The sequence below is a fragment of the Odocoileus virginianus genome, chromosome 31, assembly GCF_023699985.2.
Source record: "Odocoileus virginianus isolate 20LAN1187 ecotype Illinois chromosome 31, Ovbor_1.2, whole genome shotgun sequence".
NCBI lineage: Eukaryota > Metazoa > Chordata > Mammalia > Artiodactyla > Cervidae > Odocoileus > Odocoileus virginianus.
The window spans coordinates 36,644,035-36,656,745 of NC_069704.1; the positions used below are offsets into that span (position 1 = coordinate 36,644,035).

General features: G+C 39.4%; 1 protein-coding gene across 4 annotated transcripts in view; it reads left to right on the top strand.

Moving 5' to 3' along the window:
• ADRA1A (adrenoceptor alpha 1A) overlaps positions 1–12,711 on the top strand; it is a 106,365-nt gene that overhangs the window by 61,274 nt on the left and 32,380 nt on the right. Inside the window, exon 2 of one of the 4 annotated variants that reach the window (XR_011485014.1) lies at positions 11,748–11,922. The exons of the other annotated variants lie outside the window; for them this stretch is intronic. The gene's annotated coding sequence lies outside the window, so the exon portion shown is untranslated. The remainder of the gene's footprint in view (positions 1–11,747; positions 11,923–12,711) is intronic. 4 annotated transcript variants of the gene reach the window in all.

Here is a 12,711-nt window from a genome sequence, read left to right on the forward strand (position 1 = left end):
TTATTTTATTAAAGTATAGTTGATTTACAATGTTGTGTTAATTTATGCTGTACACAGCAACTCATTTATACACATATATATGTATACTTTTTCATATTCTCTTCCTATGGTTTATCACAGGATATTGAATATAGTTTTCCATGCTATTAAGTAGGAGAGAGAGGAAGTAAGGGAAAGAAAGAGCAGAAGAAAGGAAGGAAGGAAGGAAGAAAAGAGACAGAAAGGAAAGGAGGGGAAGAAGGAAGGAGAAAAAGAAAACTACAGCCCAATACCTTTCATGAATATAATGGGGAAATCCTTAATAAAATGATAAAAAGAAATACTTCAGCAATATACAAAAATAGTTGTATATCATTGCCAAGTGGGATTTATTCCAAAGATGCAAGGTGAGTTTAATATTTGAAAATCAATCACTGTAATTTGTCATATTAACACACTAAAGAAAAATCACATGATCATATCAATTGATATAGAAAAAGCATTTGACAAAAGCTAATATGCAGATAATATGAAAACTCTCAGAAAACTGGGAGTAGATGGGGAACTTCCTCACCTTGATAGAGGTTATCTAGAACAAACCTACAGATAACACTCAACATAATTGTGAAAGAGTAAATGCTTTCCCTCTAAAATCAGGAACAAGGCAATGATCTTCACTCTCACTACTCTTACTCAACATATTTGCTGGAAGTTCTAGTCCATGCAGTAAGGCAAGAAAAGGAAAAAGAAGACATACAAGTTAGATAGGAAGAAATGAAGCTGTCATTATTTGTAGTTGATGTTATATATATGTTGAAAATGCAAAGGAATCTATTTTTTTAAAAACCTTCTAGAACTAATAAGTTCAGCAAAGTCTCAGTATACAAGTTAAATAAAACAAAAAATTATATACTTACATACTCATAATGAGCACATGGACATCAGATTTTAAATATACTATACCGTTTACAATTGCTCATAAAAATGGAAGACTTAGGTTTAAATGCAACAGTGTATTATACAGTGTCTATAAGCTGAAACCAAGAAAATGATGATGAAAGAAATCAAAGAAGATATAAATAAATGGAGAGATATATTGTGTTCATGGACTTAATATGGCAAAGATATCAATTCTCCCCAAATTGAAATAGAGATTTAACACAATCACTATCAAAATTCTAGCCTGAGTTTTTGTGGTTATGCATAAGATTCTTCTACAATTTATATGAAAGACTAAGGAACTAAACTAGCTAAAACCACCTGGACACAAGTTTAAAGCAAGAGGAATCACTTTTTCAGATTTCAAAATTTATTATATAGTGATGGAAACCAAGCAGAGAAACAGACACACATATCAATGGAACAAAATGGAAAAGCCAAACATGGACCCATACAAATATGCTCAACTGATTCCTGATGAAGAGGCAAAAACAATTCAGTGAAGGAGAGATAGCTTGTTCAACAGCTGATGCTAGAGCAATTGGACATCCAGAGATAAAAACTGAACCTCAACTTAAACCTTACACATTAAACAAAAATTAGCTCAAAATGTATCACGGACTTAAATGTAAAGCACAAAACTATACAATTTTTAGAAAAATAAAGGAGAAAATTATTGGCATCTGGGTTTAGACAAAACTATTCATTTGCCCTGCTTCATTTTGTACTCCAAGGTCAAATTTGCCTGTTACTCCAGGTATCTTCTGACTTCCCACCTTTGCATTCCAATTCCCTATAATGAAGAGGACATCTTTTTCAGGTGTCAGTTCTAGAAGGTCTTGTAGGTCTTCATAGAACCGTCCAACTTCAGCTTCTTCAGCATTACTGGTTGGGGGCATAGACTTGGATTATTGTGATAGTGAATGGTTTGCCTTGGAGATGAACAGAGATCATTCTGTCATTTTTGAGATTGCACACAAGTACTGCATTTCGGACTCTTTTGTTGACTATACAGTCAGCAAAAACAAGAGCGGGAGCTGACTGTGGCTCAGATCATGAACTCCTTATTGCAAAATTCAGACTTAAATTGATGAAAGTAGGGAAAACCACTGGACCATTCAGGTATGACCTAAATCAAATCCCTTACGATTATACAGTGGAAGTGACAAATAGATTCCATGGATTAGATCTGATAGACAGAGTGCCTGAAGAACTATGGACAGGGGTTTGTGACATTGTACAGGAGGCAGTGATCAAGATAATCCCCAAGAAAAAGAAATGCAAAAAGGCAAAATGGCTGTCTGATGAGGCCTTACAAACAGCTGTGAAAAGAAGAGAAGTGAAAAGCAAAGGAGAAGAGGAAAGATATACCCATTTGAAAGCAGAGTCCCAAAGAATTGCAAGGGGAGATAAGAAAGCCTTCCTCAGTGATCAATGCAAAGAAATAGAGGAAAACAACAGAATGGGAAAGACTAGAGATCTCTTCAAGAAAATTAGAGATACCAAGGGAATATTTCATACAAAGATGGGTTCAATAAAGGACAGAAATGGTATGGACCTAACAGAAGCAGAAGATATTAAGAAGAGGTGGCAAGAATACACAGAAGAACTGTACAAAAAAGATCTTCATGACCCAGATAATCACGATGGTGTGATCACTCACCTAGAGTATCCTGGAATGTGAAGTCAAATGGGCCTTAGGAAGCATCACTATGAACAAAGCTAATGGAGGTGATGGAATTCCAGTTGAGCTATTTCAAATCCTAAAAGATGATGCTGTGAGAGTGCTGCACTCAATATGCCAGCAAATCTGGAAAACTCAGCAGGGGCCACAGGACTGGAAAAGGTCAGTTTTCATTCCAATCCCAAAGAGAGGCAATGCCAAAGAATGTTTAAACTACAGACATCAATGAAGACCTAGAGCAACCAAAAATTAATTTATTAATTAATTAAAATTTTTTAAAAAATAAAAATATTTGAGGAACTCTCAAAACTCAACAGTAAAAAAAAAAAAAATCCAAGTAGAAATGAGCAGAAGACAGGAACAAATATCTCAATAAGTATATAAAAAGATGTATTTTGAATGATAATGAAAAGCATCATTACCTATTAAGGAAATGCAAATGAAAACCATTGTTAGATATCATTACACAACTATAAGGGTGGCCAAAATTAAAAAATAATGGCAACATCAGATAAACTGGATAACTCATAAATTGCTGGTGGCAATGTAAAATGATTCAGACTCAGGAAAAGTTTGACACTTTTTAAAAAATCTAAACACAAAACTATCACGCAACCCAGTAATTGCATTCCTGGGCATTTATCCCAGAGAAGTGAAAATTTGTGCTCACACAAAAACCTGTACAGAAATATTTATAGCAGCTTTATTTGTAGTAGTCCCAAGCCAGACACAACGCAGATGTTCTTTAGTGAGTGAATGGTTAAACAAACTATGATCCGTTTCTACTCAACAATATAAAAGGAAAGAACTATTAGTAAATGCAACATTCTTTGGATCAATTTCCAGAGAATTATGCTAAGTGAAAAAAAAAAAAAACCCTTAAATGATTACATAATGTTTGACTCCATTTATGTAACACTTTTAATTGAAAAATTATAGAAACAGAGAACAGATTAATGGTAGCCAGAGGTGAAGGAGAAAGTAGAGTTGGAAGCTAAGTAGGTGTGTGATGCTAGTAGTGATGAAAATGGTCTGTATCTTGGCTGTATCTGTGTCAATATCCCAGTTGTGATATGGTCCTATAGTTTTGCAAGATGTTAACCATTGAAGGAAGGGCTTCCCAAGTGTCTCAGTGATAAAGAACATGCCTGCCAATACAGGAAACCCAGGTTCAATCCCTGGGTCAGGAGATCCCCTGGAGAAGGAAATAGCGACCCACTCCAGTATTCTTGCCTAGAGAATCCCAGGGGACAGAGGAGCCTGGTGGGCTACAGTCCATGGGGTCCCAAAGAGTTGGACACGACTAAAGTGACTCAACAGCAACAACCATTGAAGGAAACCTGGTAATAAGAGATCTCTCTGTATATTTCTTACAGCAGTATGTGAATCTACAATTACCACAAAAGAAATTTTAATTTTTAAAAATGTGTCTATTTCTATACACCTATTACTTAGAGAAGTTTCATCATTCCAAAATCTCAGTGTAATCAAGCCAATTCTGTTTCTAGCAGTGTTTATATACTGGTATATGCGTGTGAGCATATGTGTGCATTTGTGTCTGCAAATGCGTGGCTTGGTTGGGTGATAGGCAGTAGCAGAGAAGCAGAGAAGGTGGTTTATGCCTTCGGGAAGGTGGTGAGAGGTCTCACACAGAAAGGAATGCTTGTACTCTCCAGCTGAACAGATGTGAAGTTTAGGTGAATGTTTGTGTGCTAAGTCGATTGAGTTCTGTCCGAGTCTTTGCAACCCTATGGACCATGGCCCACCAGGCTCCTCTGTCCATGGGATTTCCCAGGCTAGAATACTGGAGTGAGTTGTCATACTCTCCTCCAGGAGATCTTCCCAATCCAGGGATCGAACCCGTGTCTCTTTATATCTCCTGCATTGTTAGGCAGTTTTTTTTTAACAACTAATTCCACCTGGGAAGCCAGAAATTGCTCCTCAAGAGGAGATTTAAAGAATTCTTTGACAAGAATTTAGTCATCTTTATAGAATGAACGGAACAGTGAATGAATCTGTCTCTACTAATCTTTTTCACTTAATTATAGCATCTATTTCATAAGATGATTGTGAACAATTAAATGAAAGGATGCATGTAGAAATGAGGACCACAGTATCTGGAACATGCTAAGAGATTAATAATGGTTGTTACATTTTTAATAGGAAATTCCCTATTTGTATTTGATTCAGATGTAATTTATACACAGTATAATTTATTCCTTTTTGCTGCACAGTTCTGAGTTTTTACAAACACATACAGTTGTGTAACCGTCAGCATAGTTAAGGTTTTGAAAGGTTCCACCATGCCCAAAACTTTCTTTACGCCCCTTCTCAGTCAGCCTCTCTCCCCAGCCTCAGCCCCAGGCAATCATTGGTCCGTTTTCTGTCTCTGTAGCTTTGCCACTTCAAGAATGTCATGTCAACATTAAAAGAAAGATATAGGATGTAGCCTTTTGAGTCTGGCTTCTTTCATTTAATATGGTACATTTGAGAGTCATTCATTTTATTGCCTGAATTAATAGTATGTGGATATAAAACAAGATCCTTGATCCACCTGGAATTTGTAAAGCTGCTTAAATTATTTTTAAAAATACATTTAAAAGTATGTTTGTGGCTGCTTTATTGGTAGTATCCCAACAACAAGAAACAACACAAATACCCATTACCTATTAAATAGGTAAATTATTATGTTCATATGGAATGCATGCATGCATGCATGCTAAGTCACTTAGGTTGTGTCCGATTCTTTGTGATTCTATGGACTAGCCAGCCAGGCTCCTCTGGCCATGGGATTCTCCAGGCAAGAAGACTGGAGTGGGTTGCCATGCCCTCTTCTAGGGGATCTTCCAAACCTAGGGATCAAACCCACATCTTGTTATGTCTCCTGCCTTGCAGGTGGGTTCCCCACCACTAACACTATCTGGGAAGCCCACATATGGAATACTGTACAGCAATTTAAAAACCCAAACTACTGATACATAGAACAGTATGCATGAATCACGCAGACAAGAGTGAACAAAGCAAGAAATAAAAAAGAGCAGACAGCATGATTCGGTTTATATGAAATTCGAAAGCAGGTAAAACTAAGCTATAGAGTTAGAGGTTGGAATAGTCATTACTTTGTGGGGAGTATTGACTGGGAACAGGCATGAGGGAAACTTCTGAGGTTCTGGAGATGTTCTGGATCTGGATTTGGGTAGCAGTTTTCTGTGTGTTTACATATATATAAAACCATTGAACTGGATACTGAAGATTTAGACCCTTTATAAATCTTAAGTTAAATCTCAAAGTTTTTAAGTGCAAGAAGTTAAGAGTAGATTCCCACTTCCATACTCTCATGTGTTGATGAAAAGTTTTGTGAGTGGGCTCTGAGTGAACTGGAGTTTAGTGGCAATGACTGAAGAGAGGTTGATGTGAAGACCAATTTGTCTTTAGACAGCTAGATGGTGACTCTCTTTCAGGCAAGATCCGACTTCTATCTCTGTTTCTCTCACAAAGGCCTCACACACAATGATGATGAACAAATAAATGCACCTAGAGTGAATTTCTGTTTGTTAATGGATTCAATGATTGATACAGAATGTCCTGCATGGATTCAAGGTGTTTCATTTCCATTCATATTATTTAACTCCCAACGCTTACCCAGAAGCACATTTGAAGGATATCCTGAAAGAGTAAAATGCCATGCTGGGTGAATCCTGATTTTTTTTAATTTTCAGATAATTTTTCAAATAACTGATTAATCATAGCTTAAATTAGGCAATATTTTTGCTTTTACTTTCAAACTATTTAGGGTCTGTCAAAGAAGAAGCATACACATTAAAAATAATTGCAGGGAATTCCCTGGTGATCTAATGATTAGAACTCCACGCTTTCACTGCCAAGGGTGCAGGTTCAATCCCTGGTTTGGGAACTAAGATTACAAGAGCCATGTGGTGGGGCCAAAAAAGTGCAAAACCTGCCATTCAATGAACAAAGATGTGTCGTCCGTGCATGATTCTCCAGGAGTGGATTTGTGAGACTTGGAAGATAGACATGAAATACTCGTTCTGGTCTCTGCTAGAGCCTCCATTCCATCTCTCTAATGAAGTAGTTGGATTTTGCAAGGAAAAAAAAATTACTGTGTTTATTTTAAGCTGGAATATGCCAGGTCTGCCTTGCCTATGTGACTCAGGAATGGGATAATAAGGGTGTGCCTTCTTATTTAAAGTGGGAGGTTAGGTTTGACATATATACACTATCATGTGTAAAACAGGGCTAGTAGGAACCTGCCGTATAGCACAGGGAGCTCAGACTGGTGCTCTGCGGTGACCGAGAGGGCTGGGAGCCAGGGGATATATGTGCACGTGTAGCTGATTCATGCTGTTGTACAGTAAAAGCTAACACAGGATTGTAAAGCAATTATACTCCAATTAAATAAATAAAATGCTTCAGATCGTCTTATAAATTTTCAGTTACCTTTAACTGAGCTTCTTGAAATATTCTCCACAATTTCCTTAATATGCTGCTAGAAAATTCTAACATATGGTTTCATTCAGAGTGCGTGTGCAGCCTCCCTCCCGAATGAAACAGAGCAGCTGTTTTAAGGTTGTTGCCTGTCACCAACTCTTAGAATGTAGCAAGTAAAAAAAAAATCTGCAGTTATGATTACATCTAGTAGAAATTGCAGTGAGAATTCAGAAGTCCAGTGTGAAATTAAGCCAGGGTGGAAATTGCCTGAATTACTAGAATCTGTATAACTACTCTTTTGTTTAAAAAATATATGTTACTTTGGTACTTGAGATAGCCATATTACAAGTTGGTCAGTATGTTGGCTTTTATTGACTTGATCTCTGAATTTAAAAGATTAATCATTGACAACAAAAAAAGATGTTCACAAGCCAGTATAGCTTAGCCGAGAGAAGGGCAGCCAGTTTTCAAGGGAAGATCTCCTTCTTAGAACCTGAGTTCCACTACTATGATAAAATTTGCAAGCTGAGACACAGGAGTTTAATAATCTATGGAAGAAATTCTGTTAACCATCTAGGAAATCTGAGGACCAAATTGCTAGAGAGACATTGTCAAAATTATACAACAAGCCTTTTACAGAGGCAGGCCTAGTTCAGGATTGTCACCCTTCCATCTCCCTCTGAGAAGGTGGCATCATTTTGCATTTTATGAGGCTAACTCAGTGGCCACGACTGTCTCTCAACTCTTTGAGGGAACAGACCATACCTGCATTCCACACAGAGCCCAGTGCCCAGTGGAGGTAGAAGCTGAATATATGTTTGTTTAGTTAAGTGTCCTTTGGGCATCACTAAAGTAGACAAGATTTTGCATTTTTTACAAATGGTTGCTAATTATTATTTAATGGGATTCTCCCTGTTGTTCTTGTTCAATCTCTAAGTCTTGTCCAACTCTTTGCAACCCCTTAGACTACAGCATGCCAGGCTCCCCTGTCCTTCACTGTCTCCCTGGCAGGCCATACAGCTTATGGTGTCGAAAAGCATCAGACATGACCGAGGGACTAACACTTTCACTTTCACAAAGTGTTACTGCAGATGAGGAAACAAGCCCGAGAGGCTAAGTAACCTGCCTGACACCATCCCAGAAGGAAATGGAGGAAGAGGACTTAAATTCCCGCCACCCTGCGTTCTGGGACCTATACTCTCCGCATCTACCCCTTGGGCCTTCCCACGTGTGGTCACATCGTTTTTGTTTGAAGAAAGAGCTGGCATGTTGATCTAATAGATTTCTTCCTTGGAAAGCAGAAAGAGAATCTATCATTCCCCTGCTTCTGCCCCATCTCTGCTGTCTGCACCCACCCCCTCCCCAGGCGTGACCCCGTGTGGAGAATTATTACTATCCTATTTTTTACTGGGCTGCAATTCATTCAACCTCCTGTGTTTGTATCAAAATAATTTCCACCATGGCCTGCCTTCAGATATGGTGAAACCAGCCCCAGAAGCTGAGTGTTTACAAATGAGTTTATTTCTTAAATTGAAACCAGGCTTCTGCTTTGCTCTTCTTTTGTACTATAATAGCTACGAGGGTGTAAAAAGCTCTTTATCAGTTAGTACAGTGGCCCTAGGTAGGAAAAAAAGCACAGCTCAAGTTTTCTGTGGCTTCTGACTCAGTTTTAATGGAATGTAAGTGTGATGCCAGAGCCTGGTTAAAAATAGAAGCTCTCTGGTGTCCAGGCTCTTCTACAGACAGTGCATGGGAATCCAGATAGTAACTCATCACTGAGAGGGTCGCTATTAATTAGTAGGAAGATGTCAAGCTTCACACAGGGCAGTAAGTGAAAATGGCTCAGAGTTTGTAGAGAGAGCTGCTGCTATTGCCAGAGAATCAGGGTTACTCCCTAAGTCTCTCTGGGGGCAAATCTCTGGATTAACTGAGAGCTCAATCGCTACATAAAGCAGCCACACGCCTTGAAGGATGAAACCGGAAGAGCTAGTGTGGTTGGCCCTGGTTAGAAATGGCCTGCAGGACAGTCCTGGAAAAGGAGGAAGAAACTGCCAGGTAGCCACAGAAAGGAAAGTGACATTCTAGACCCAACTTAAGAGAAGTGATGGGAGAACAAGGCCAAGCCCATCCCCTGAGGTCCCTGAGAGTGGACGGGGGGGGGCAGACCTCAGTGAGCACTGAGAGAGGACGGGTGAGCTGGGGGAGGGCCCCAGGCTCAGGCTTGTGTGGACTGTCTGCTTCTTTGAAAGTGCTAGTTGCTCAGTTGTGTCCACTCTGTGCAACCCCATGGACTGTAACTCAACAGGCTCCTCTGTCCATGGGATTCTCCACGCAAGAATACTAAAGTGGGTTGCCATTTCTTACTCCAGGAGATCTTCCCAACCGAAGATCAAACATGCATCTCCTGCTTTGGCAGGATGATTCTTTACTGAGTCACCATCTGCTTCTTTACTGAGGGCCTTCTGAGCTTGACTTTGTCCTTGTTCATAATGTAACTTGCAGGGGAAAATGCTAAGAAGAAAATGTGTTCAATGAATGAGTTTTAAATTCCAAAAACCCATGGCTCAACAAGGTCCTATAACCAGATGCAATCAATATAAAAAGAGAGAGCCTTATAATAATTTTCACAACAATAATTATTTTCCTTCCTAAAAATGACAAACTTACCCCCCTCCCATTAAGCATACCTCCCAAGAGGTATTAGTTTCCAGCCTTGAGCGGGCTTCTTACCTCTCCAAGCCTTCCTTCTTTATCTGTACAATAGCTGTATTACTGTTGTTTAGTCCCTAAGTCATATCCAGTTCTTTGTGACCCCATGGGCTGCAGCACGCCATGCTTCCCTGTCCATCACCATCTCACAGAGTTTGCTCAAACTCCTGTCCATTGAGTCGGTGATGCCATCCAACCATTTCATCCTCTGTCACTCCCTTCTCCTCCTGCTGCTCTCAGTCTTTCCCAGCATCGGGGTCTTTTCCAATGAGTCAGCTCTTCACATCAGATGACCAAAGTATCGGAGCATCAGCTTCACCATCAGTCCTTCTAGTGAATCTTCAGAGTTGATTTCCTTTAGGGTTGACTAGTTTGATCTCCTTGCAGTCCATGGACTCTCAAGAGTCTTCTTCTCCAGCACCACAGTTCAAAAGCATCAATTCTTTGGTGCTCAGCCTCCTTTATGCTCCAACTCTCACATCTGTACATGACTACTGGAAAAACTATAGTAGCTTTGACTATATTTGACTGTATATATGTATAATCAGAGCTGTTTTCATAGGATTTTGTTTAACAATAACATGTATGTGCAAGAATTAGGGAGGGAGATTTAGCACATAGGTTATTAAAATATTAATTTAACTTTTAAAGTGTTTTTTATTATAAAAGTCATATAAAATAAAACATACTATTGTAACCATATTTAACTGTACAGTTCAGTGGCACTAAGGGTATTCACATTGTTTTACAACTCTCACCATCATCCATTTCCTGAATTTTTCACCTTCCTAAACTGAAACTCTGTCCCCATTAAACACTAACTCCCATCCTCTCTCCCTACCCGCTTACCCCTTGGTCCTTGGCATCTACCAATGTACTTGCTCACTCTATGAATTTGACTGTTCTAGATATCTCTTATAAGTGGAATCAAACAGTATTCGTCTGCACCTCATGTATATTAGGGGCTTCCCGGGTGGAGTTAGTGATAAAGAACCCCCTGCCAGTGCAGGAAACATAAGAGACCAGGTTCAATCCCTGGGTTGGGAAGATCCCCTGGAGGAGGGCATGGCAACCCCCTCCAGTATTCTTGCCTGGAGAATCCCATGTATAGAATCTGGCAGGCTACAGTCCATAGGGCCGCAAAGAGTTGAATGTGACTGAAGCAACTTAGCATGACTTAGCATGACATGACAGTGTTTATTAGGATGCATTTTTAAGGTTTAACTTAATATATAAATATTAATTTGAGAAATGAAAGTAACACAAACGATTGGTATCATTAAGTTAGAATCAGAATGAAACCACTTTTTCTTTCTGATTTGACTGTAGGGTATTTCTCCCCTAGTTAATTCTTACTAACTTTCACTATTAAGAATCAGAGTCACCTCTCTGAGAAGTTGTTCTACAATGCCATGCTACATCATTAATCTCAGGGTCTGTCCATCTTAATAGACAGTGGACCCCTTCAAGAGAGGGAATGTGCCTCATTCAGGTCTGGGGTCTGCCACCATGTCTAGAGGATGGAGGTGTTTGGATATTTAGTGAATAACTGAATGAATGAAGATTTGTGTTGGTGAGAAACATTGGGAAGGATGTTCGCTTTGGCAGGAATGTGGCGTGAACAAAAGCAGGAACATGTTTAGAATATTTAGGAAGATGCAGAGGAGGGTAGCCTGGCTGAAGAACAGGATCGGGGAGTACTGGGGAATAGATCAGCCATAGAGACCAGGTGGTGGTTTAGTCGCTCAGTCGTGTCCGACTCTTTGCAACCCTATGGACTATAGCCCACAGGGCTCCTCTGTCCATAGAATTCTCCAGGCAAGAATACTGGAATTGGTTGCCATTTCTTCTCCAGGGGATCTTCCCGACCCAGGAATCAAACCTGGGTCTCCTGCACTGCAGGAAGATTCTTTACCAACTGAACATTTTGGATTCTTGACCCACCTGCTTTTGCTCCTTAACTGTAAATTCTGTTCCCTCCTTCCAGTTCACAGCTTCACAAGATGGCTAAATCTTTCCATCATCACCTCCTGCTCCCCTCTGGACACAGAACCAGTTCCGAAGCCCCTTGTGTCATGAACTCTGCAATTCCTTGTTTTTTTCAAAGTTTCCTTTTGAATGCTAAGACATTGACTTGGTTCAAGAATTGAGCAATATACAAGGTATGCATGGAGAAACCATAACCCTAGGTGATTCTGAATGGCCCTGTTGGGAAACCATTGCTGAAGAACACAAAAAAGATTTAGAAACCTGTGGGATGTCTCTGGCAGTCCAGTGGTTTAGGGGCTTCCCTTGTCATCCAGTAGTTAAGAATCCACCTTCCAATGCAAGGGATGTGGGTTTGATCCCTGGTCAGGGAACTAAGAGCCCACATGCCCTGGGGCAACTAACCCTGTGTGCTGCAACTAGGACCCCATTCAGGCAAATAAATAAATAGATATTTTTTTAAAGAATGAAAGAGAGTGCTATAAATAATTATGGCAAGACAATAGGCATAAATTGATTCTGCCCTGGGCAAACCAGGAAGATGACTTTGAGTAAAAGAGATAGGTATATTGACTCCTTCACTTCCCCCATTTTCAGTGGTCACAATGAAGCTCATCTAAGTGATATTTTTAGAATTTGATTCCTAGCCTAAAATGACCATCCATCCAAATCACCAATAGCATCAGAAAAAATTTCAAAGCAATGCTCTAGATCTCCAGAATCAACATGTATGGGACCTGGGTGGTGTGTATTTATGTGTATGTGTTTAAACATATGTGTGTGTGTCTGTGGCTCCAGAGTTGACTTACATCCATCGTTGATGCTGGCTGATGAGCTATGAAATCCCAATTTCATGGCTTCTCTCTAGCTGTTAATAACAAAACAATAAGAATAAATTAAATTTCTATCAGATCTTATAATTGTTATTATTGTTCACAAGTCATCTCATCTGATCTCTAATACAA